General features: G+C 47.9%; 1 protein-coding gene across 2 annotated transcripts in view; it reads right to left on the bottom strand.

Moving 5' to 3' along the window:
• Positions 1–25,096, bottom strand: part of LOC137794071 (beta-1,3-galactosyltransferase 1-like) — a 72,781-nt gene that overhangs the window by 20,991 nt on the left and 26,694 nt on the right. For both annotated transcript variants that reach the window (XM_068590666.1, XM_068590667.1), the window contains one exon: positions 15,129–15,184. The gene's annotated coding sequence lies outside the window, so the exon portion shown is untranslated. The remainder of the gene's footprint in view (positions 1–15,128; positions 15,185–25,096) is intronic.

Raw genomic sequence — 25,096 nt, 5'->3', positions numbered from 1 at the left:
TCACACTGTCTGCACGGCGGTGTGCATGAGGCTCCATTAAGAGACATCCGAAGAGCTCGTGTGGTGTTGTTCCAGCTCCACAAATGAGAAAGTGCAAGGACTTAATTGTGTTTGCATGTTCTCTCATGTCAGCGACACATGCTAGCACGTTCAGCGAACTTCTAATGCTGCGATACAAACTAAGCATTACTTCACAGTGGACTTTTTTTTTGCGCCGTGTCCAATTAGAAACTTTAAATATACTTGGGGAAACTACTATTTGACACAAGATCACACAGAACAGTTGCAGCGAGCAGCACTGATGCTGTGGGTGAATTTTAAATGGAAGAGAACAAAGTCAAGCTGCGAGTAACAAAACAAAGAGTACCAGCGACGCGGTTTTGGTTCGGCTGGCTGCCTTACTGTCAATATTTACCTCCTACGGTTTGATCTCGCCTCCGATTGAAAGTTTGCCTTCTCTCTTAATGAGATTTGTTAAGCGGATTCTTTGTGCGCCCGGCGCTCGCCCGTAACCGAGCGCTGGGCGAAGGCGAGCAAACCGGGGCCGGATCTGAACTGAGACGCCGTAATGAGCGCAATTTCGCGAGCCCCGCCGCGGGAGAGCCTAATGCCCCGTCAGCAACCCGCTGCGAAGTAATGACTGCACGCGTCGCTCTGCAACGCCTCGGACGTACACACAAAACACGCGGAGCGACGTGCACCCGCGTGCAGGCAAACAACACGGCTGCTTAAAAAGCTTTTGATTATGCTCCTTTACCGCAAATACACTAATGGCCAATTATTCTTGATATTTTTCCAGCTGTGCAGCTGGCGAGTTTCTGCAGGAAAACACGCGGCAGACTCCGTCCTGTGAACTATGTAGCCTCACCGAGGCTCGCCGGGTGGAAGTAAGCGTCCTCGCAGGCCAGACTTCTCTGCAGCGCTGACGTTCATGGGACCTAATAAAGTTTAGAGCCGGATTTTTACCTTCAAATTGGAGTTGACTTTCGCCCCGGTTCCCAGTCGGTAGTTTTTCCAGGTGCATCGTTTCCCCCTTACAGGAATCTATGGTGGCACTGAAGAGGCGTGAGGCCTCATTGCATCACAACTAGTTTGAGTTGGGAGTGAAGGTCAGCGCCGCAGCAGGAAGCTGCACCAGTGGAAGTGAGATAAAGTAAAGTCAGAGATACAACACGGGGAACCGCTGCAGCGCAATGAATCACATGCAAACTAGAGGTCGGCCTCTTGATAGACGGTTGTGCAACATTTGCATAATTAGCTGCATTTCTGAGTGAAGTCACAGTGACCTTGAGCTCCTCGATCAACAAAATCCACTTAGTTCATCCTTGATTCTTCGGGGCGTTTCATATTTGCACAGTTTTGTCCATCATTTCTATTTGTTAGGGTCACAACAAGGATGTGGACACGTCTGACGGTAAGACAATAAGTATTATAAATACCATTTTAAACGGGTACTTGGCCGCTGATGCCGGCGTTCACCGACACCAAACGGGCCAATCAGACGTTTGAATAAGTATCTCATTTGGTCTTTAATATTGAATGATATTCACGGATGCACGTTACATAACCGACTGCAGTGTTTTGACTCGTTAGCTGCCGGATGTGCGGCGGCTCTTTGAACGGTTTGATGCCACCAACGTGTCGCTGTTAGTCCAAAGAGCCACGCGAACACGCCCACGCCAGCGTTAGCGCGGCTGTGGGAGAGAGACGATAAGCGGGAGAGGAAAAGCTGTGCGTTTCTATTATTGTGAAATTTCAAAAGTGTCGACTGTTATGGCTTAAACCCGTAAAATACCAATAACACTCAAGATGGGCAAACATGTAAAAATAATTGTTTTCCACTTTCATGCAGCGGAAACGCAAAATGACAGCTTATTGTAGCGGGAGCGCCGCAATTATTTTCCACTTCCTCCTGCTGCTAAACAGCGGGGATGTATGAAGTTACGACTTTGCCATCCGTCAGCAGTTGGTGGGAGACGTGTCATTTGCATAACGCAAAATACACGTTCAGAAGGAGAATCACAAGAGGAGGGGATGGAGAGACGGAGACGAGAGGAGACAGGAATATCACACCGCTGGAACGAGCTACCGAGTGTGAAGGGAAAACATCAAGAAGAGGCTTTCTTTCTGCCGGCGTCACAGGGGATTGGGAGCGGAGGGAACAGAGATACACAAGTCTGTGACCTCAGCCAATAAAAATTGCTTTTGTAAACCTAAAAGTCCCCCGCGACACCCATCTGGAGGCTTTATGATCTCCCGTTGCCGCCTTATTCCCCGTGTGGATGTCAGCGCTCTCTGTTTACCCGCACAAACAAAATCCAGCAGAAGACGGCGCTTCCCTCGGAGACGTGGCGCCGGGTCGGAGTGACGGCTGCACCTCTGAACTCGTCTTCCCTCTCAGACAAAAAGGCGTTATCAAACTGCAGCTCTTTGCCTCGCGCGTCTCTGCTTCCAGCTCGCTTTTTGAACATCTGAACACGTGTTAAAAATAAGTCTCCGCGTCGCTACGGATGCACAAAGATCTGTTTCTAACAGCAACAACTGTTGACGACAACGAGTTCATGATGTAATTGCATTTCGCTCCCTTGCTGGGGCTCAGCCTGCCAGCTGCTGTCAATCAAGCGGATGTATTGTACTTCAGGTGAGACGCTGCACATGTACGGCCACTCAGGTGTGTTTCAGGTGAACCTACAGCTGCTCTTTGCCTCCTACAGGACACAAAATAACGTCGCTGTCGCTGCATGAGCTTTGGTGTTTCACAGCCTCGCTTTAAAGAGCAAGACAAAGTGTCGGCGCGTAGGCGTGCGCACTCGTTGTCGCGTTTCCAACGGTCTCTAACAATGCAACGGCGTGCGCGAGTGTCTCGGCAATTAGCCCGCCGCCATTGAACTCCGACGCCGGCCTGTTCTGCCTCGGCTCAGAACAATCTCCTCCACGGACGGATGCAGCAATGTTCCTCCCGGCGCATAAATGAGATGAACATTTAAAGCCAGCGAGCGTGACTCGTTACGGCGCTTGAATGACAGCGCCGACCTCGCGCTTTGGGGGGAATGAAACGGAAAATGAACAAAGCTCCTCGCGGAAAAACGTCCTAATGACTCTTAATTATCTTTGCCGTGGCGCCGAGTGCAGGACACGCTAATCCTTCTGGCGCTGACTACATACGTTCAGCAAAGGTCTCCGTCTGAAAATAAGTCGGCGGAGAGAATTTGAATCCCTCTTCAGGTGAAGCAAGAGATAATCTGTCTATTTGAAGGTCCTGCTGAGCGGGAGAGGCCTCTATCTTCACGTGGAGTTGTTGTTTTGTGTGTTTTTTTTTACATAAAAATGTGACCTTTCAATCTGTTTTTACAGTGTTTATCTTCATGCTGTCGTTTTCATGTGAGTCAACCTCGTGGGAGTCGATCAGGGAACTCAAAGCGGGGACAGAAAGGTCGCGTTCGAGCGTGCCGGACGCACAACACATCGCTTCTCAAGCCCTCTTCTCGCGCCACTCGACGTGATGAACGCCGTGCGGAGGGCCGGTCATGTTTCTGTGCTGTTCAGCCGGGCTGGTTTTACTCCCTCCTCTCATTTCATGCGCGATAACCCTCCGAGAGGCTGATGTTACGCACCGGCTCGTTCTGAATATCTCACAGCAAATGCAAAAATCAGTTTTTTTAATTACACTTTAAATGGGCTGATGTTTAGAGATTCCTTTTAACCACTTACATCAGAAGATTCCAACACGGTTTAATTTATTCAAGTTATTTTTGTGCAAATATCTTTTACCAAGAGCCTTTCAGCAGATTTGCTCGCGACACAGATTCGAACACGTGTTGCGGCGGCTCGGGGCTGTTGTTGTGGGTTCAAAGGCGTGTTCGAGCGTTCTTAGCGCTCCGCTACGGAGGAAATAAAAACTGAGTGGGTGTTAATTATGCTTCAGTAGTTAATGGCTTTCCTGTGCAAGAATTGGATGAGTTTGTAGCTCTAAAATATGCTGATTTCACCACTTAGAGAACACATTTTGGACTAATTGTACTGTCAAGAGCCATAATGAAAACATAGCAGTGGGATGAAGGTTGTTTTCTTCATCATCCTCCTCCCTGGACTTCTGATTGGTATGGCGCCCCCTCACAAAACTTGCCCATTAGTTTCCATTTTTATCAACTTACTTACTTATTTAACTTAATCTACGCATGTGCATCACTTCACTGTACAACAAGTCAACAAAGACCAACTAAAAACACACAAAACAAATCCATCCCGACACATAATCACAGGACAGGTACATGTTTGACACAATAAAGAGAATAACACACATCTGAGTGTTTCAGTTAATACTATAACACCTCCAAAGCCCCGCTGTGGCGCCGTTCAGCAACACGCCAACATTGACACTAAATCCTTCTCTTTTTCTGACAGCAAAGGAAAATTAGTGCCGTGAAAAAAAAGGATGTGTGCATGGACACGAGGTGAAATAGCACCTGCATCCATCACGCCCGGCGGAAAGGAAAGGAGGAGATACTCGTCACGATTGAACCGAAGCGTTTCAAGAAGCCGGCCGCTGGCGAGAAAGCGTTTCAACTCGCGCCGGCCACATCCGCAAAAACAAGGCTCTGTACTGCCACTGTACCGCACACACACACACCTGCTGAAAGTCACGCTGCCAGCACATCACCACCGCCCACACACACACACACACACACACGTGGAATTACTACCGTAACAATTCAAGTCCCTCTGATCTCTCTAATCTCTTGATGTACAACATCGCTCTGCGTCCCGGTGGATTCATATCAAAGCCTCGACGGCAGAATCGTGAAATAATATAAAGGGCGAGGTGTGAAAGGGAACTGACTGCCATCATGTGCACGCTGAAAAAGTTTTGACAGCGCTTGTTGTTGCAATCTGTCCACCTGGTGCTTTCAGGAGCTCAAAGCGAATGTCGTTCTGTTCTTTTGCACCTTTTACGTGGGAAGAAAATCCAGTTTATCGCCTTTATTACTTAAAAAAGATTCCCGGAAATTCACCCATCTCAGGCCGGCGTTGGTGCACAGTCAAGTCCTTCGTTCATCCTTCCGACTAGAAATGGCGGCTTTTCTTTTGGGCATTGGGAAGTGAGTTTGTTGGTTTGTAGTAGTAAACAGGAAGCAGGCCATGTGCTGCAAAACTAGCGTGAAAAACCACAAATTCAGATGCAAAATCCCAACGCGCCGCATACGTGTCCACAGAAAGCTCCGAAGACCAGAATATTATCAGCGTGTCCCACATGCTGCCATCTGAAAAAAAGGCCTCAGTTGAATTATCCAAACAGAAAATGCTATTAACAGGATGAGTATCGAATTCTGAATGTTGTCATATTCAGAGTTATGGTGGGATTTCTGCAGCACACGCTATGGAAACGCTGTCTATGAGAATGAAAAATGTTTGCAAATCTCAGCTCGCACCTGCTTGAATTACCAACAGCGACCGTTTAACACTTTGCTGATGAGTGTTGTTTTTGCACTGTGTGTGTGTGTGTGTCTGGGTGTGTGTGTGTGTGTGTGTGCTCACACAGCTGTTAAACTGAAAAGCCTCCCAAAGGAAAGTCTGCCAATGTGCCAATGTTCTCTCTCTGTGCAACCTGCCAGGTGGAAACCTTGTATTTCTGAAATGTCAACTTCTCACAGGAGCAGCCTTGAGCGCCGCTCGGTCAGTGGGTTTTAAAATCGCTTTGAGGAGACCGGAGTGACACGCATCCCTCAGACGAGGGCAGTAATTAAGTCGAGGCTTTTCTGTATCTTCTGCAAAAACACAAACAGAAATATGTTGTGTAGAACATGTAAAAAAAAATTAAAAAAGAAGTACAAATATGTAAAAAAAACACTATGAATCACTTTGCATCTTAAATTATATATATATATATATATATATATATATATATATATATAGTGGCAGTATGAGCCTTCTTGTGCTTTCATTGTATGATGTCAAAGTGACTGAGGATGTGAGGTTGAGGATAAAAACACCTCTGAAAGGCTCCTCCCGTCTTCCGGCCCTCTCCCTTCAGTCGGGGCTCTCAGTACTTCCTGCAGTCGGGCTCCAGAGTCCCTTTTGTCATTTCCACTTCAATTACAGCCGCCTTGGCGCCGGGAGCCCTCGCGGCGCCGCCGCGCATTTATTTTCAGGCGTTCCCTCGAAAGACGTCTTCGGCCGCAAACCAGTCGACGCGTCCGGAGCGCTCGAACGGTCCGGCCCTTTGGTAATCTCTCGCTCGCCGGTCCTCCGCCGTCCCGCCGGACGAGCGGTGAGTGATGAGAGCGAGTCTGAGCCAGGCGGCTCGGCCGTGTAATCCCTCTCATAACGCCCTTCGTCGGCGGGCCGAGGGGGGTCATAAATAAACAGCAGAACAACGGGGAGGCGGCGGCGAGGCGGGGGCCATTGTGAATTGGTCCTGCCCCCCCGGTGGAGGAGGGGGGTTTACGATGCCGACGCTACGGTGTGACTGCCGCAGACACTTATTATGCTGGAGGTGTGATGGGCTGAGGAGGAGGAGGAGGAGGGAGGAAGAGAGAGAGAGATGGAGGGAAGCTGAATGGCAGAGCTGTCTGCGGGTTGTGTAGCCTGCTGGACCTTGTGATGATAGGGAGCTCCCATGGGGAGATGGGAACCTAAAAACAGAGTCTCTCTGCAGATGTACTCTTCTGTGTGTGTGTGTGTGTGTGTGTGTCCCTGTGTTGGTCCGGCGGCTGCAGGCGGCTCTCCTCCCGTCGCTGTGAAAAGGGCCGGCCGACCTGCGCGCATTTGCAAAAATTGCTGCAAGGTCAGAGCGGGCCTCGTTGCTCAGTGTCAAAATGGAGGACAGGAAGGAGGCAGGTAGGGCGGGCGGGCGGGCGGATGAGGGGGGAGAGTCATCATTGTCTCTGTGGGAGGGAGGGGAGGCCCCCCGGGGCTCTGAGCCCTTGATGAGTCCTTGAACTCCTCTCCTTTCTGCCTGCGCACAGACAGAAAACACACAGTCCTGCAGAGAACCAGACCAACGAGGACGGAGGATTTTCTTTATGAATTACACGGCGTGTGCAGGTTGGGGGAGGGAGGGGGAGGCGGCCATGACGGTGACGAGGGAATTACATTTGTTATCAATTTCTACTTGTGCAACCTTGAGGCAGTATCCAATACACTGGTCCAATGCTGTGTGCTGACACTGACCCACGCAGCCCACTCGGCTCATGTCGGTCCAGCACTTCTTCAGTTACGCAACAAACAGAGTTATGTCACAAACTTATTTAAACCCGAAACACTACTTTGGTTGTGTAAGTTCACCTGAAACCTACGTAAACGGGAGATGTAATGGAAGTATATTACCAATGCATGTCAGGAATGCACATTTTAAAATGTAAAAAGCATGAATAAAATGTGATTTAGAAATATGGTTTTTATGCTTCTACAGTTTCAAACGACACATTTTATGAAAATGTGTCCGGATTTTGTATCGTTTAGATTTCACGACACAATTACACTACTTGTATTATGGTTTATTGACCTTTTGGCATCGGTCCAATAAAATAAAGTAAAACAATCTAAACAAAGCAGACGCCGCTGGAGGTCAAAGGGTCAAGATGGTGATCACATGAGGGATCTTTGATCGGTGAAAGCTCGCTGGTTACTCCTCCTTTCTCGTGTCAATCTATTTGCAGTTTGCATTTTGAAAAAGACTCGAAGAACAAGTGTCACTTCAAACAGAGAGCGAGCCTCCCGCTGCCCACAGCGCTGCTGCCCCTGTTAAACTGAAATTAGCCTGGATGGAGTTACGTTTACGTAATATCCCACCGACACAAAGTACTTAGTATGCTCTGCAGCCCACGTGCAGCCAGAGACGGACACAAAGCCGGCGCTCCCACGTGCAGCGCTGGAGAGCGAGCAAGAGCTGCAGAGCGCCAACGTCCAGAGAAACTCAGGAAGTTTAGGCTTTTCTTTTGAAGCGGCGGAAAACAGAAACGTTCAGAGATGTAAAAGTGAACGTTGACGTGTTTACTGGCTGATGAACGCGGCGGGAAAGTGTGGACGAGGACACACACACACACACACACACACACACACACACTTTTCCTTCCTTTGTCACTCTCTTTGTTTGTTAGCTCGTTTTCACTGAGCTTTCTTTCTCACTCTTTACTTTCCCTCAAAGAACGCGGGGAAAAATGAAAAATGACCTCGTTGATGGAGGCGGACGTGATGAATGGCCTTTCAGGAATTCAGCTTTTTGAACCCGGCTTTAATTTTATGCGCCATCAAAACACTAACGCGCCGAATGTCCAAGGCCCCGCATTGAAGCGAAGGCATGGCGGCGCATAAAAGCCCCCTTATGCAGCGTGCTGTCACACTGTGCGGTGGGAGGGTCTATTCATCCACACAGTTAAGCTTTATCAAAGTCATGCACGGTTAAGAGTATGCAGTTGCTCCTTGAATACACAAAAGACTGCAAGGTTTTGGAGCGAGGAGAAAGCCTCGCAGTCCGACGCGCCCCGCTCGGTTTGGAACATCAAACGGCGCCGTTCAAAGAGACGCCGTGTGCTGAAAAGCCTCCAGGAAGTGCGGAGAGCAGAGGCGAAGCGGGGGGGTAAATGGCCGCCGCCGGAGTGGGAGAAGACGAGCCGTCCACTGAGGGGACGTCTCCCTTTAAGAACACCTTCACCTCGATACCTCCATCAGACGGCGGAGCTCACGCGTCATCCAGCAACTCAAACACACAGAGAACGGCCGTTTGCTCCTTTTGGGATAGCCACATTTTACAAGATGCTACCATGATGAAGGTGTGACACACCTTTGCCCAGTTGAACAAAGCTTGAATCGTAGCGTACGTGTACGTCAGCTAACAGTTAGCATTGCTAGTGTTACTAAAATAAGTTAAATGTCATTTTATTCTGCTGGTCTCAGGTCTGTCAAAGTGTGTGTGACTGCTTGTGGACCTCCACGAGGATGTGTGTCAGCCCGAAAGCTTTAAATCAGCAGCGAAGTAATAAACATAGCTGGAGAGAGAGAGAGAGAGAGACAGAGAGGGGAGATTCACGCCAGCGATTTCAAAACAAAAGCAGCTCGCGACCTTCACTTTAAATGAAACGTTCATTCGTCAGGCGATGCTCTGACGGGCAGAGCGCTCAGCTCTACCGCGAGACAGAAAACTAAACGCAGCCCTGCGACTCAAAGGCCGCCGTGCGTCTCTCTGACCTCGTGCACAAGAGGTGACCGTGTGAAACCCGGAGGGCTGCGTCCGGCCCACTTTGTGGCGCGAGGTCGCATGCACAACACAAACCATTAAAAGTATCCGCCTCCAACAAACTGCAAAGACACAGACGAAGAACTAAAGCAGAAAACTGACAGTAAATTGTGCAGCCATCAAAATTGACATCCTTTATATATTACTACGACGATAAACTACTATTTTTCCTCACATGAAAAAGTGAGGAGACTTTCTATTGGACTGAAAGGAAATACCTGCATGAAGTCGGTCCTGTCCTTGACGCCATTTTGTTTTTATTGATGGAAACGTTTGACGCCCGTGAGCGTACGTGTCGATGTCGAGCCGTCCTCACACGGTACTCTGAGACAGGATTTGGATCCGGGCCCGTCGGCTTGGAGCGGTCCTGTGGGGGACGGCCAAGACAAACAACTTGGACCGGATTTAATCTCCCTCTCATCCGACGGATCACTTTTGTCTGAACCCGGACACACATTATGAATCAAGGCGCGAAGTGAGTCCAGGGTCCTGAGGTCGTATTGTTTGGATTGGGAGCCGATTGAAACCCCGCCGCGGTTTCATTTAATCTGACAAGTATAATCTTGTGAGATTGCCCTTTCCCGCTGTGATGTTTGGAAAGCTTATGAAAGACTCTCCATTGATCTGAAGACACTTTAAGAGGCCTCATTGTTGTTCCCACGCCATAATCGCAAATAGAGTCTTTGAGATGGAATAACACCAAACAAAGGCAGTCAGGGACAGAGGCAGCCGCGCAATAAAGGCCTAATAGTGTTATCATCGCCGAGGAATTGAGTGGTCCATCTGTGTGCGTCTGTGTTGTGCTCTTCCTGTCTGTAAACCGGCTCGTTCACCGTACCCACAGAGGATGCTTTTGTCGAGGTATGGATTGAAATGAGGAACGTATCGACAACCTCCGGTTCTGAAAGCTGGAGGCAAAACACAAGTGAAAAGTCTTGATTGAAACGAGTCCACTTCTCTCTCTCCATGTATTCCCTCTGAGTTTAACACGAGTTCATGTCTCAATCTCTAGCACGATGCTCATTCAGAGTCAAACAGACCATATAGCAGCTGATGCTTTAGGGCGGGACTACAAGGTGATTGACAGGTCGTTACCACAGTGTTGTTCTGCCAAGAGATGGACAAAAACCAAGATGGTGTCAGTAAAAAACACAAAAACCTTCGTCCACAAACCAAAGAGTTGTTTCACTGTGGCTACGTGTGCTGCTTACGGACATGTGTACAGGGAATACACAAAATCATCAACTCTTGGGGGATGAATTCCCTTTTTAATTGGCAATCAAAGCAGTTACAATTAATACAGTCTGAGGGAGAACACACACACACACACACACACACACACACGTCCATATTCCAACTCATCAAGCGCTTTACTTCCCACTGCGTCTCACTGGATTTCCCCCTGAGGCCAACAACACTCAAGGTTTGTGTTCCTAATGACCCGCCATGATCCAGCCGTGATTGATCAGTGAAAAACCCACTAATGAGTCACAACCGGCACGCCAACACGGGGCGTCAGTCCCTGGAGGACTTCTTCTTCTTCTTCTTCGGCCCCATCGCCGGCCGTGCCGTGCGCGGCCAAAACGCCGCGACCCGCTCGCCGCGAGGAAGAAGTAGGAGCCGGTGGCGTGACGTACTCGCAGGGAAAAAAGATGGCGGGGTCGCTCCTGAGACGTGATGAAGTGCCGGCTGAGGTGCGCTTGATAAATTACGATGAAGCTAAGCAAACAGCGCCTGCAGCGGGATCTCCGGCTCGCGCTGTTCAATTAGCGCGGCGCCGCGGCGGCGGACTAATACTTGAACTGGGTGAGCAATGAATCCATCCATTATTGAAATTCATGCTCGTTTCACACTCGGCTTTCTGATGAAATCAAAAGGCAATAACTCGAGTTCGGCGGAGACAAAAAAAATTAAAAAAACACACAAGAGCAAACTCAGAAGCTGAGATTAATCTTAAAATCAATACTTTATGCACGGGACCCTTTGTTATTACACCAATTTAAAAGCCTAGCAGCAAGACAAAGTCACTTTTTTACCCAGTGGGAAGAAGGAAACGTTACACTCAGAGTATATTAACTATTAGTCATCATAGTTTTTCTCTTCCACTAAATGAATACAAGAAAGAAGAAATCAAGTGCTCCGACTTGTCAGAAGAAAAGATCTCAAGGGTTGATTGAATATTTGAAAAGAGTGCGTTTCATAAATGAAAAAGGCCGGATAAAGTGCTGCTTTTAACTATTTGTACTCGGATGATTCCCAGAAGGCTCAGAGTCCTGGTCTGGGGAGGAAGGGGAGGCGGTTCAAAGAGGCTGAATTGCCTCTAAGATGCTGTTGGTCCCCAAGGGCCGTCGATACACTCGCTCCCTTTTTCTTCCCACTGAATATTTCACCGGGAGGTTACGCGTGACTCAGCCGTGCGTTTTGCACATGCATGTTCCCGCGTGGAGCAGAAAGCTCAGCCTCCGCTTTGTAGTTTGTGATTAGATGCGGCTTTGAAGCCCCGGCGTTGCTTTCTTTCCCTCGTAGCCGGAGAACAAGCCACAGCAAAACACTTTCCTGTGATCCCCCCGGAAGCTTCCGCCCTCGCTGACAATCGCTTTTATTTCAATTAAACCTGCTGCCGCCGCCGCCGACTATCGTCTCCAACTTCTCCTCGTTGAGGGCTTTTGGATGTCACAACACAGACGGAGAAGCAACGTGTCCGTCTGCACAATGACATCACATTAAAACACAATCAGAGGCCAGAAAAGGCTAATCGCATGCAGATTTGCGGGATGATTCCTGTGTTAATCTGGCTCGCTGAGTGGTGATTAGGTGAGAGGCGACGGCTGGAAACAGCGGGACGAGGGGGAAGTGAGAGCGGGGCGGTTTCCTGTGAGAGAGGTGACCTTTTTCCACACGGACCCCGCCTGTGGCGCTGAGGGAAGCGCAGGCGCACATGACGGGGATTTGAACTTTAGCTCGCATGGAGCGCCTGACATGTGTATGCTAACTGATTGCGTCTCTGCGGGCTGCGAGCCGACGAGGAGGGAAGGAGAGCAGGATGTTCTTACGTCTCGTTTAAAAGATGCAACACCCAGATTTGGTTTTTACGTACCCGTGTCCGTTTACTGGACGCGATCGCGCCGACTGAAACATTTTAAACTGTCTTCTTCGGCTCAAAGCTGTATGAAGTCTGAGGAATTAACAGTATTTCTGATTCTTTTCTTTTAACGCTGACTGCCGTTTGAACGGGCTCATCCCCTTTTTTTTAGGGAGCAAATACATTAAAACCAAGAACTGCGTCCCCGAGGTGCCAGACAACCTCCGTCCAGTGTTAAAGAAAGAAACCACATCATGATGAGACGCTCCGATGTGCCTTCAGCGTGAACTCCAGGCTGCTGTCAGTCCGTCTTCATAAACAAACAAACTGCAGCAGGTCAAATTGTGTTTCTATTAGATAGAAAATATTATTACATGCACAGTATTAGAGCCTCATCTGTTTGAAACTACATTTTAATTGGTTTGATTTAGGTTATAAACGGTTTGGCAACAAAAAAAAAACATCCGTCGGGGTGTTTTCGCAACTAAAAATGATGAGCAAACGCAAAAGTTCATTCTGTTTTTGACCGTTTGTGCACTGAAGGCGTCACCATAACCGATCCCGTCTTTTTTTTTTTTTTTTTAATTTTTAATTTTTGTTTTTGGACAGCAGCTTAATTTACAACGTATACATCAGCACTAGTGTAGTATTCAATTTATACTATCCAGTTTTACAAATGACAGAAACAGTAACATTGAACATTTTGGGAGAGTGTACACATAAACAGAGAAATACAGATAAGGGGGGGGGCTAGAGAGAGAAAGAGGGGAAAAAAGGTCGGAGAGGTTTCCTAAGCTAGAGCAGCGTCACAGGGTCACTCATTCATTATCTCCACAGAATCTGTCCGTACTGGTTTTGCATATCTCACCCATTTGTCCCAGAGTTGAATAAAGCTACTTCTCTGAAGGCGGAGGGAGAAGGTGATCCTTTCCATAATATAGATGTCATTTACTATGTCCATCCACTCCTGTATCGTGGGGGGCTCAGGAAGCAGCCAGCGTCTGGTGAGTGCTTTTTTACAGGCGGTTATTAAAATGCCAAACATATATTTATCTCGACGCCCTGCTTGAAAATCAAATTTTCCTAAAAATAAAGTTGAAAATTCCAGGGGCATGTCAGTGTTAAGTATGACTTTTAATGTCTTATGAAATTCCGCCCAAAAAGGCCTTATCACAGGGCACTCCCAAAATATGTGCCAGTGATTTGCTTCATGAGCCCCACATCGTCTCCAACATGTGGCATCGCCTCCTGCGAAGCGTGCCTTCTGCTTCGGTGTAATAAAGAAACGAATAACACACTTCCATGCAAATTCCCGCCATATATGAGAATTAGTGCATTTCCATTGGAATTCACACACATCTAACCAGTCCTCATTTGATATTGAGAGGTTACCATCTCTTTCCCACTTTTCCTTTACATATACTGTGGTATGGTATTTTTTCGCCATAAGGCCCTTGTAGGATTTAGAGATAATACCTTTATTTGATTCGTTTTGGTAGGCATCAAGGAATATTCCCAATATTGGTTCATCCAGGTCTATTGTATTTCTAATGTTATGTTCAAAATGGTTGCGTATCTGGAGATATCTATAAAAATCGGATTTTTCAAGACAATATTTTTTTCTTAGGTGTTCAAAGTCCTTTAGTTGTCCGTTTTCTGTCAGAGAATAGAATGTCGTTATACCTTTTGGGATCCAGGATTTAAATCTATGATCCATTTCATTTGGTTTGAACCCTGGGTCGTAAGCACACCATTGAAGTATTTGTAGTTTCTGATCTAGTCTATATTCTCCTCTTATCATGTTCCAGATTTTTAAATTGAATTTGATCCATGGGTTTTGCAAATTGTCTATAAGTTTTCCCAGGTTTTTGTGGGCCAATACCGCTTGAATTGGGGGGTCCTTCATAATAGAGAGTTCGATATCTTTCCATCTGGCGCAATAAGATGGGGTACACATGTTAATTAAGGGTTTAATCTGGACAGCATAGAAGTAATCTTTAAAGTTGGGTAAGGCCATTCCTCCACCTTCTTTTGGAAGTTGTAGAGTTTTAAATTTAATCCTTGGTTTTTTTCCTTGCCAGATAAACCTTGAAATTATTTTATCCAATTCAGAGAATTGTTTCAGGGGAATTTCTACAGGGATTGCTTGAAATAGGAACAGATATCGTGGGAGAATGTTCATTTTTATAGAGTCAATTCTATGGCTTAGTCCGAGGAAAGAAATAGAGTTCCATCGATGTATATCCTCTTTAATTTTTGCTGAGAGGGGAGTGTAGTTTATCTCTGCCAATGTTGAGATATCTCTTGGTAGGTGTATTCCTAGGTATTTCAAGGACTTCTGATCCCAGTTAAGGTGGAATTTTTCCTTAATGTGTTCAGGAGGTGTACAATTAAAGGTCAAGATTTGTGTTTTTTGCAGGTTTAATTTATATCCTGCATATGTACCAAATGTTTTTAACAAATTCATTAATTCAAACCGATCCCGTCTTTAACACAAGACGTCCACCAGAGAGCTCCTGTGCCGCGTCCACCATACTTCCCCTTCAATTGGGTAATTCCCTTTTGATGACTGGAGGAATGCAAGGGTGACAAAGCCTTCGCTTCGTTAAGCAGCGGAGATTGAAGCGGTGAACCTCAGAGGCGAAGATAACTTGTATTCACGACTTCTCTCTCTCCTCTGAGGGAAAACCTCTGTGCATCGTGCACCTTTTCTTCTTCCTCTTCTTCTTTTAAAAGCAGAAATAGGACTCCATCCCTGACTGAGCAGCGCTGTGACAAGCGGACGGGGGGGCTGAGGTCGGCGGAGCGTACCTGACACAGCTGGCTCTCGTCCCGGGCAAGATGGCCGCCGCGTCTTCATAGCATGTCTGCGAGAAGAAGAGAAAGACAAGACAGGTCAGGACAACGGAGGTGCGACGTCTGGAGATGATATTGGAAAAGGAAAGGAGATTAGATGATGCTGCGGAGATGCTTTTTAAGCCTGTCAAGACTGTCGGGCTGAAATAACAACAACTTTACTCCTCAAATAAACAACGCATCTCTGGAGAAGCGTCTCTGAATAAATGAATGGAGTTGAACCCATTCCATCAGAAACTGGAACAATGACTCAGCGGGTAAAGCGGCGACGGCCCGTCAGCGCGCCGCCGCCTCTCGTGTCGGAGCGACGGAAACCAAACGGGCGGAGCCGGTGGAGGGGAGCTCCTTCATGAGGACTTATCGGTCGAGGCTCACTCGCGCCCACGAAAAGGTCAAATGAAAAATTCTCTCATATGAAATTGAGTTTTCCACTTGATTAACAAGCCTCCGTGGCAGATGCAAGCACACACACACACACACACACACACACACGCGGGCAATTTCAACTCATTGAGGTTTTTAATTTCCCCGTGAACTCGGATAACAAAAGTCCAATTAATGGACTCCAAAGGAAAAATATTTCCATTGTGCTTCCCGCCTCCACTCGGAGAGCGTCGGTGGTTCTAGTGAAGCGACATTTCACACAGCGGTTGTGTTTAAAGCCCGCTGGTGAACAACGGAGCCACACAACGACGAGGGATGTCGTAGTATTAGTGGAATGCATTCATTCCAGCGCTGGATTATTAACGATAAATGAAGTTCAGAGAACGAGAGAGAAAAACCTTTTACACCACCAACCCCCAAACAATGAATATCTCATGTCGACCGTCCTCAAATCAGAGTAAAACATCTCAGTGTTTACGTTGTTAGAGTCATCTATCAAGGTCACGGGGATGAAAAACATTGGAATTAGTATGATGTATTAGTTGCTGCTTGGAGCTAATGTGAGGAGTATTGCTGTGAAAACATCTTGGAAGTTTCTCACAAAAACAAACTTTTTCAAGAGATTACACCTGAATACTACGATAGTCTCATTCCTCACCTTCATCCAATGCTCATTTTTACTGAGCAGACTTTGAATGCAGCGTAATGGAGCCAATGCCGGAGCGCAAGAGAAGCTTTAAATATTATAATAAACGGCATTTGGTACAGCGCTGGCAGCATTCGTTGTTGTTATTTCATCATCAACATATCTGCTGAATTTTTCCCGCAATTAAATGATTAATCATTTTGGTTGATGGAAGAACAAAAACAATCAAAACCCCAGAGGCCAAAGTCTGTAATGTACTGCGACCAAAAGATATCGTATACGACATAATTATGTATTTGTACCTTAAACTATTGCACTTCTGCTCAGATGCAAAACTGCATTGTGTTGCTCTGTGCTTGTCAATAAAGTTGAGTCTAATCTAATAAGGTGACAAAACGTCACATTTTAAAGCAAATATTTGGCCTTTTTGATTGAAATATGACAGAAAATTAATCAATATGTCTTCTTTTTGTCCAACCAATGACCCAAAACCCCAAAAATATTCCATCTACATTGATATGAAACACATGAAAAGAAGAAGCATCCCATGAGAAGAGCTGGACGCTGTTCGGCTCAAAAGATTTACCTACAATTAAAAAAGTTGTGTTGTAACAATGTGGAGCGGTGAAGCAGACTGAGCCCAGACCGTCATGGCTGTCAGAGAGAGAGAGAGAGAGAGAGAGAGAGAGAGAGAGAGAGAGAGAGAGAGAGAGAGAGAGAGAGAGGGAGAGAGAGAGAGAGAGAGAGAGAGACAGAGAGAGAGAGAGAGAGACACAGAGAGAGAGAGAGAGAGAGAGAGAGAGAGAGAGAGAGAGAGAGAGAGAGAGAGGAAGCACCGCGTCAAGGTCAGGATGGAGCCCTGTCACCGCTCCGGCTAACAGGCGGCGGTGGTGGGAGCAGTGCGTTCTGGGTAATTGGGAAGAACTTCCTGCCCTCGGACTTGAGTGGCATGTCTCGGCCGAGAAAGTCAGAGCTTAGCCGCGTGGGGCTGTCAGCTCGGCTCCGCAGTAATCGCGGCGTCGTCCATTAACACGCCGCTCACGATCCAGAATGCCTCTCGCAGACACACACACAAAACACACACACACACACACACCACAACCACCACGTAGAATAGGGCGCACATCTGTGAGCACACACTCGGAGGAGGCAGCTGATGAGCAATCACCTTACAAATTGTCTAACTGAAGAGACGGCGGAGGAATACTTATCAACGCGGCCGCCGTGGCCTCCGCACACTTTTAGTTTCTCCTCATTGTGGAAACGGCAACAAAAATGGCGGCGCGCGATATCTGTCAATGTGCTAATCAGCATAATATGAGTCATTGGCCTCATTACAGTGGGAGGTCGAGAAATAACAAAAGCTCTTAATTATTCAACGACGGGGAATAATAAAATGGAGCAAATGCACCTTTCGTTTCCGCTGCCAGTAGCCATTACGCCTCGTATCTCTCTCCCCTTCGGCAGCAGGAGTTGGCGGCGTTTCTCTGTTGTGGAAATCATTTCTAAAGGCGACGAGCGTATCTCTCGCCCCGAATATACTCCCCGAGTGTGTTTGTCACTGTGGAAATTACCATGAGAGCCCAATAACGATGTGCTCTGCAATGAGGGCGGTTTTTTGGGGGTTCCTCTGCCAACGGATTTATCATTTCTAGCGTGTAATTGTTGTTTCGGTTTGCCGTTAAAATTATGATTGGAGGGTCATTTAGCTGAGGCCCCAATTAAAGTCAGGATTCGGTGGCAGATTTGAAGTTTTTAGGTTAAAAACTTCTCGTTAGTATTGTTATCCACTACTGATGGACGTCTGTTAGACATTTAAAGCCTTAATTTCCCTCTTTCATCAGAGATGTTCTTGCATTTTATGCTCCATCCGGATCACTGCGGCCATAAACAGAGTTAAACAAACAGAAAAAAGTAGCTGTGCTTCTGATATTGTGCCTCAATATGAACTTTAAGAAGCTAAAAAGGTAAGTACATGTATTTTTAAGTCACAAAAGTGCTTGACAAGAGTCGTGATAAGAACACTAGATTAACACAATACGACCGTACAAGGGGCCAATAAGTGACAGGAAGTTTTTAACACAAGGGATTTTTCTCATGCTAAATGCTAACATGAGCATACTCCACCTGCTGAATTGTGGGTTTACCACTGTCTCATTTTACCACGTTATCATGCAAACATTTGCGCAAAAATTAGCGCAAAACCCAAAGAGCCAAGCTGAGAAACCGTGAACTCTGATCCATCCTGAAAGAACCGGCCTCAAGTTTTTTAGTAGCAGGTACTGATCTGAGACCAGCGTTTAAACACTATATATATATATATATATATATATATATATATATATATATATATATATATATATATATATATATATATATATATATATATATTTCATTATAATAAGTGCATTCACCGTCACCACTTCTGACTCAAGCAGCACAAATCACGGATGTCATAATCCTCAGCTCCTTGAGAGATAACGGCTTCAGCTGAATCCACAAAGTCCGGCAGCACCGCGCGGCTCTTCTGACCTTTCCGGACGAGTTGCCAATCAGTCTTTACGGAGACGCGGCGGCGACAGCGGACATGATTCAGAGCTATGAAGCGCCGGCCTTCAGGAGGAAAATGAAGCCGCCAAATGAGTAATTATTGTTTTGGACACGTGACAGAAAAACGCAGGATTACATCGCTCTCTAGGAATGATCTGCTGGCTGAGCGACGCGTCCGTAAACACGTCCACGGCGTCCTTTTGACACGCCGACAACCCTGATTGCTGATCAGTGCTAACCAGAGGAGGTGAGGGGGGGGGGGGGGGGGGGTAGGTGTCACAATTCAAAGCGTGTCTTTGTGTGGTCTGAAAGCTTGAAGCAGATACCGTCAGATCCTGAGATACCCGGCGGAGCCAACGAGATAATTAGCTTTCGGCTCGAAGGCATCCTTAAGGCTTCCTGTCAGTTGCCGTTGCCGCCGTCGTGCACAAAGTCTCCGGTGACGGACGGCATATGGAGATTCTTTTTGATTTCAAAAATCGCTTCGCAGGTGATGAGACGATTCACAGACACCCCGAGCTGGAGAGCGAGCCACGCTGCCTGCCGCTCGCCGTGCCGTGGCGTATGAAATCCAAGGTCACGTTTCACTCCCCGGCTCGCTGGAGCCGGCTCCAATTGAAATCCCACCGCGTGTCCAGCTCTCGCGGGGCTTCGTCAAACCAAAGCAGGACTACGTTGCCTTGTAGGAACAACTGCCAGCTTCGCGCAGCAAAAAAAACTCTTTCAGGACAAGAAATCTTTCATAACGATTGCAGTCAGAAGGACATGTGGACGACATTGCTGGACACTTTGGTTCCTGCCTCACCAAGAAAGATCTTGTAGTAAATCCTCCTCAACACCTGAGAGCCGACCGAACACAACGGTTAGCTTGAACGCTGAAGCTCAGCTCCACGTGAGAGGCAAACGTGCCACAAACACGAGAAGACTGATCAAGACGACGAGCTGCTCACTCGTGTTGGACTGAGCAGTAAAGACTGTAACACACAAACAACACAAAAACATGAAATGTTTGGCTGAATTGAAGATATTCGTGGCGGTGCACACCTGCAGCGTCTCATTTGATAATAAGTTAGAATAGATTCACACGGGGAGTAAAGAGAAGAAAAAACATGCACAAAGAAAAATACTGTTCAAATATTACTTTCCAGTCTATAATCAGGCAATGCTGCAAAAAACACACATTTAATTGGTGTTGGACTCCTTCAAGTGCAGTTTTCATGACGTTTGTATAATTTTCATTGTCCTACGACATAATTCCTGAATATTCTGAGGAAATAAAAAGTGAGAAACTTGCAGTTGACACAGACGGGAACCAGGACAATGAGTCGTGCAATGAAGTGACTCTACGTGTATTTTAATAACTAAAAGTGGAGTCACTCTTTGAAGCTGATTGTTGTTGCAGGTCTGTTCCATATTTCGAGGACCTGAAGAGTTTTCTCTTCAACCAACGGGCTTCATCACGCCAACAGACCGTGGAGGTACTCACAGCGTCGTGTTATGAATGGCGCGTGACCAAATTAGACTTTTTATTTGAATGGAAATGACCCAGATCTAATTAGAAGTGGCCTAGATCCTGATGACTCATTATGCACCTGGAGCAGACGACGCACACTTGTGTTTTTAACAGCCATAGGCTTAAGTGGTTGACCTTTTTCAACGCTCACGGCATTATTAAAGACCTAATTAAGAGTCCCATTAGTATCTGAGATGTCAATTAACTCCTTAAACACAAATGGAGTCGTCATCGGGCAGAGGAAGGCCCAGCTGGTGTCGCTCTGAGGAATGAGAGATCGCCTCAAAGGAATAAAAAAGGACTTCAAATTAAGTTCAAAGGCTAAAACAACTTAACAGAGCGCGCACGTCCTTCCCCAAAGTTAAACCTGCGCTTCACGCTCTCGTTCACGTCTTGTGTCGCGGTCGTCTTCGTGTCGCCGCACCGTAAATCAAGACAAATGGCGGCGTCCCAAGCATCAAACGTGTCGTCCTCCCGCCGGCGCCGGCGCCGAGAGAGCAGCTGCACTCAGGAGGGAGAAATCTAGGTCGCGTCCCCCTGGATCTCCTGCGTAACCTCCCAGCTCGTAATCGTCACGTTTAATGAGCGAGACGCTCTCCAGGCATTCCTCGGCGTCGTGCCGCGCGGCGTTTCCTGCCGCTGATTGGATATTCCGGCCCCGACACCTTGATCCCAGCGCTAATTGAACCGGAAGGCACAATCAGAGCGACGTGGAGCAGCTGCGTGGCGCTCCAGAGTAAAGGAAATGATGCAGCTCCACTAAGTGGAAGGGACGCTTTTAAAAAGAGGACCTTCTATTACCTGAAGCATCACCATCCAGCATCTCCTCAAACGCTCGTGATCAGTCCATTTCAGGTTCGTAAAGCACGACTGAGGAGTTCACCTCGACAGAAACAGTGACTCTCTAGTGGCGTTGGAGCGCGATGACGCCAATTAGCAGCTAGTTTCTGTCTTCCATTTCCTTTGTGGTTTACAAACGCTGGTTATTTACTGTAACGGCTAAGTGTGTGTATCCTGTGCATACGTTACCGTGTACATGAAGAAAGCTTCCACTGAGACTGAGACTGAGAAGATGTCAGGTGGAAGGATGCTTTTGTCAGAGCGCCGCATTCTCAGCCTGCAGCCTTCGTCGCCATTGACTTCTCATTGAAGCCCCCCTCCTCCACGCCGCCACCCCGCCCACCTCTTTGCCCCTCTGTCAAAGCAAAAGGAGAGACGAGCCCTTGATGAGCGCACCTTTGATCTCGCCGAGGCGCCTCTGCTCCTCCTCCGCCTCCTCTCTTTCCCCCCATCATCCTCCCTGTCCTCTCTGCTGGCGAGCTGTCAGCGCCGTGGCGGCTCGGCCCGGCCGGCTCGACCACTTCTCCGAGCTCTTTCATCATGTGCGGCGCCGGCCGGCGTCCCAGAAGGACCTCGCCGCTCACCCAGGGGTCCAGGTAGTGGCCTCCGCCTCCCCTCCCCTCGGTTTATTTCTGATCGGGCTCCCGTGTTAAATGTGCAGAACAAAAAAGGTCAACGCGCCGTCCCTGTCTTTCTTTTAGGAAACCGTCGGCGCTGAAACGGCCAATCAATCCGCGCCCGCAGGGAGGCGTTTCAATCACAGCCCTTCTCTTGTGATTTAATCTTATTTACAGCGCGTAGGGGCTCCTTGCTCGTCGCCACCACACAGATCTCGAAGCAATATTTCACTTCAGAGGAACAGTTGGGAGTCGCGGCTCCCGTTGCGTTTGATTTGCGCGTGCGCCGTCTCTCCGGCGCCGGTTTGTTATCAACCCGCGAAGCGATCCGGTGACCGGCCCATGCTTCAACGACGCAATGAGCCGGGCCTCACTTCAATCCCTCGTGCTATTACATATTCAATTAAATTCCTCGTCTCCTCGGCGGTAATGGTGATGAATATGCGGGGTGTTCATTTCTTTGTGTCACGGTCTCAAAAGGAGGGAGGAGGGGAGGGGGAGGGGTCGACAAAGCTTGCCAGTTGATTGGATCCCTCGCCGCCGCGGGGCAAACCGGTGGAGGTTAATGATGCCGGCAAGGACGATGCGTTCTGAATGAGACGTTTCCCGGCGTGCCACACTCTGCACCGCTGACACGGGTCACAGAGAAATCACTCGCACGAGGAGGAAGAGGAGGAGGAGGAAGAGGAGGAGGACCCACCAGGTACGACGGGTTACTCTGGATTATTTTGTCCCATATATTCTCCTAATGAGCCGTGTTGTTCCCTGTGAGGTTCACGCAAACCAGTGTTCCAGGTTTGATGAACCAATCTGCACCTCGACTTGATTAATGTCGGCCGTTTGTCAGGAGGCGCGCGTTCATTAGCTTTGATCATTAGCGTAAATAGAGCAGTTCCCATGCAAAGCGCCCCTGTGGGGTCGCAGCGGACCGATTGCTTCGCCCTAGAGAGGGGGGGGGAGGGGTTGTCGCCGCTTTTAGCTTTCTTTATCTGCTCGTAAAACTTTGCTTTCGAGCAAACACTCATGACATCGTTGCAGAAACACCAGTGAGAGACACTCCGGCTACTCACACTCAGAAACTATGATTGAGACTCTGGCTTTCGCCCTAAATTGCTGCAACAACGCTGCCCGTTGTTGCAGCAAATCCCGAAGTTGCAGCGATGTCGTCATATTCGAGGATGTGAAAGACAAAGAAACAGGATGTTCCCCACACACATGTGCAGGTAGAGGATGAGAAAGGGAGTAAGTGTGATGGAGGTGCAGTGACATGGAGCGACTCCACCTCTTTTGACCTCACATTTCATTTGTTGGAGCAAAGAAGACATTCATTAACTCCCTCGTTGTTTTTACAGTCTTATTGGATCTCCTGAACGGCGTTGAAGAAGCCGGCCTCGACCCGCGCTTTGTCAAACAATGAGCCGACGCCGCCGGCGCTATGAAAGGTGCTCGTTCGCTCCAAAGTCATCGCCTCTCCTCCGGCAAAGCCATCGGAGCCGTGATGAATCCCTGCCTTCAAATAGGTGTAAAAGCCGAACTTGTGAGCTATGCTGTTGCTTAAATTGCTTCCCATTGGCGATACGATGAAATGCTGCTGACCTGATAGTAAATGAACTGCATTGATATCGCTCTTTTCTAGTGTGTGAGGGGGGTTCAGCGTCCTGCTCAAGGACACTTCGACACACTCTCGAGCCGGGGACCCTCTGTACTACTCGACTACGTTGAAGGTAAGTCCACACCAGAAGATCATTTGTCCACCGGAGCTGAATTAACACTTGCTAGGACTATTTGTGCCGAGTACCATCATCCTGACACCCCGTGGAAAAAAAAAGAAGCACTTTTTCCTCCTTCCAGACGGACAGGAAGGCGGCGAGAGTGAGAGAAAGCGCTGGATGAGGGGGATGCTATCGATTTTAAGTGGGTTTCCAAGTATAGTAGGTGCAGGTTTCATTACTGCAGCCAATTCCTGAGAAAGAAAAGCTGCTGTTGAAGCCGCGTGGTAGCACTTAGTGATTTAAGAGTCTTGCGTGATCCAGCCCCCCAGCCACGCTTTCCAGAGACGAGCGGGAACAACCCGACTGATTTAGAGCCACGTTCAGATCTAACTTTTGCCTCCGGGCGTCGTCCTTTCACTCTCTTGTGATCCTCTTCAGTCAGGTGATACACGTGTTGGTTCATGGCAAGAAAAGCTCATTTGGCTTCTGCTTGAATTTGTCCTCTTAACGCGTGCAACGACGACAAAGGTTGACACATTTAAAGCCACGGGATGAAGAGAAATAAACAGTCTTAGCAGTGAAAGACTGTCAAGGTTAGAGTAAAATAGGTCTTTGAGTGAATCAGTCTGTGAACAAACTCAATAGCGGACTGGCAACTGAATCATTTTTCTCCATCATTCCTGACTCTCTCTCTCTCTCTCTCTCTCTCTGTCTCTCTCTCTCTCTCTCTCTCTCTCTCATCACACACTGAAAATGGAGGGTGATAGTGACAAGAGCGTGGGAGGCAGCGGCTGCCAGCAGAGTGTCGTTCACATCGCTGATGTCACCTCCGCTGTCGCCCCAAACCGGGAGCGCTGCCAAAGCCAGACTTTTTTTTTACCGCTGATTCAGCCCGGCCGCCGCCGCCGCCGCCGCCGCGGTGATGTGCATCGTGGGATGCCTCCGAGTGTCATTAGCCGGCGTGGATGAGTGTCGCTGGTGGCGGCGCACTGTCGCATGCTCTCTCGCTCACACGTGGGATCCGTTTCAGGGCGAGGGAGGTAAAGACGGGGAGACGGAGAGACAAAGGCCGATGTCGCGCTTGTCTTTTTCGCAGGCCTTTTTTTGTCGTGCGATCACGCCGGAGCGTGTTCGCCCGTCAGTGAGATCGGCTCCTGCTCCCACGCCGGCATCGGCCAGACAACATGCCAAAAGAGGCCCGGCTCACATCGAGTTTAGATGTCAGCGAGGTGGTCGAGGGGAGGAAACCAGGGATGGAGACCAGCTGCTTGTTACTGCTGACGAAAACCCAACATTTCCTGATTTTGTTGCTTCAAAACAATGGAATTAATTAAGAAATGTGTCTATCACCACATCGGATCTGTTAGCAGCTATTCTGCCATAAAAAAGAAATACAGTGCAAGTCAGGAAAATATACTCTTGCACACTTTGATTTATTTCTCATAAATCACTCCTCACGCACGCTGACCGATAATTTCCTTGCTGTCATTGTCAATCACCAGCGGTCCTGACGAGCTCGTCTCTTCCATCCAATAACGCGGGCGACAAAATGACAGCCTATCACTCTGCAGCTGCACAATAAATATGATTGTCTCTCCACCTTCACCTCAATGTCACTGCAACAACCCACAGCAGCTTCATGGGCTCATCCTTCCATCAGC

Source organism: Clinocottus analis, unplaced genomic scaffold, assembly GCF_023055335.1.
Source record: "Clinocottus analis isolate CAN_PGR_092001 unplaced genomic scaffold, fCliAna1.0.p SCAF_24, whole genome shotgun sequence".
Taxonomy (NCBI): domain Eukaryota; kingdom Metazoa; phylum Chordata; class Actinopteri; order Perciformes; family Cottidae; genus Clinocottus; species Clinocottus analis.
Note: the sequence above shows the minus strand (reverse complement) of the source record. Positions and strands in the feature narration are given on the sequence as shown.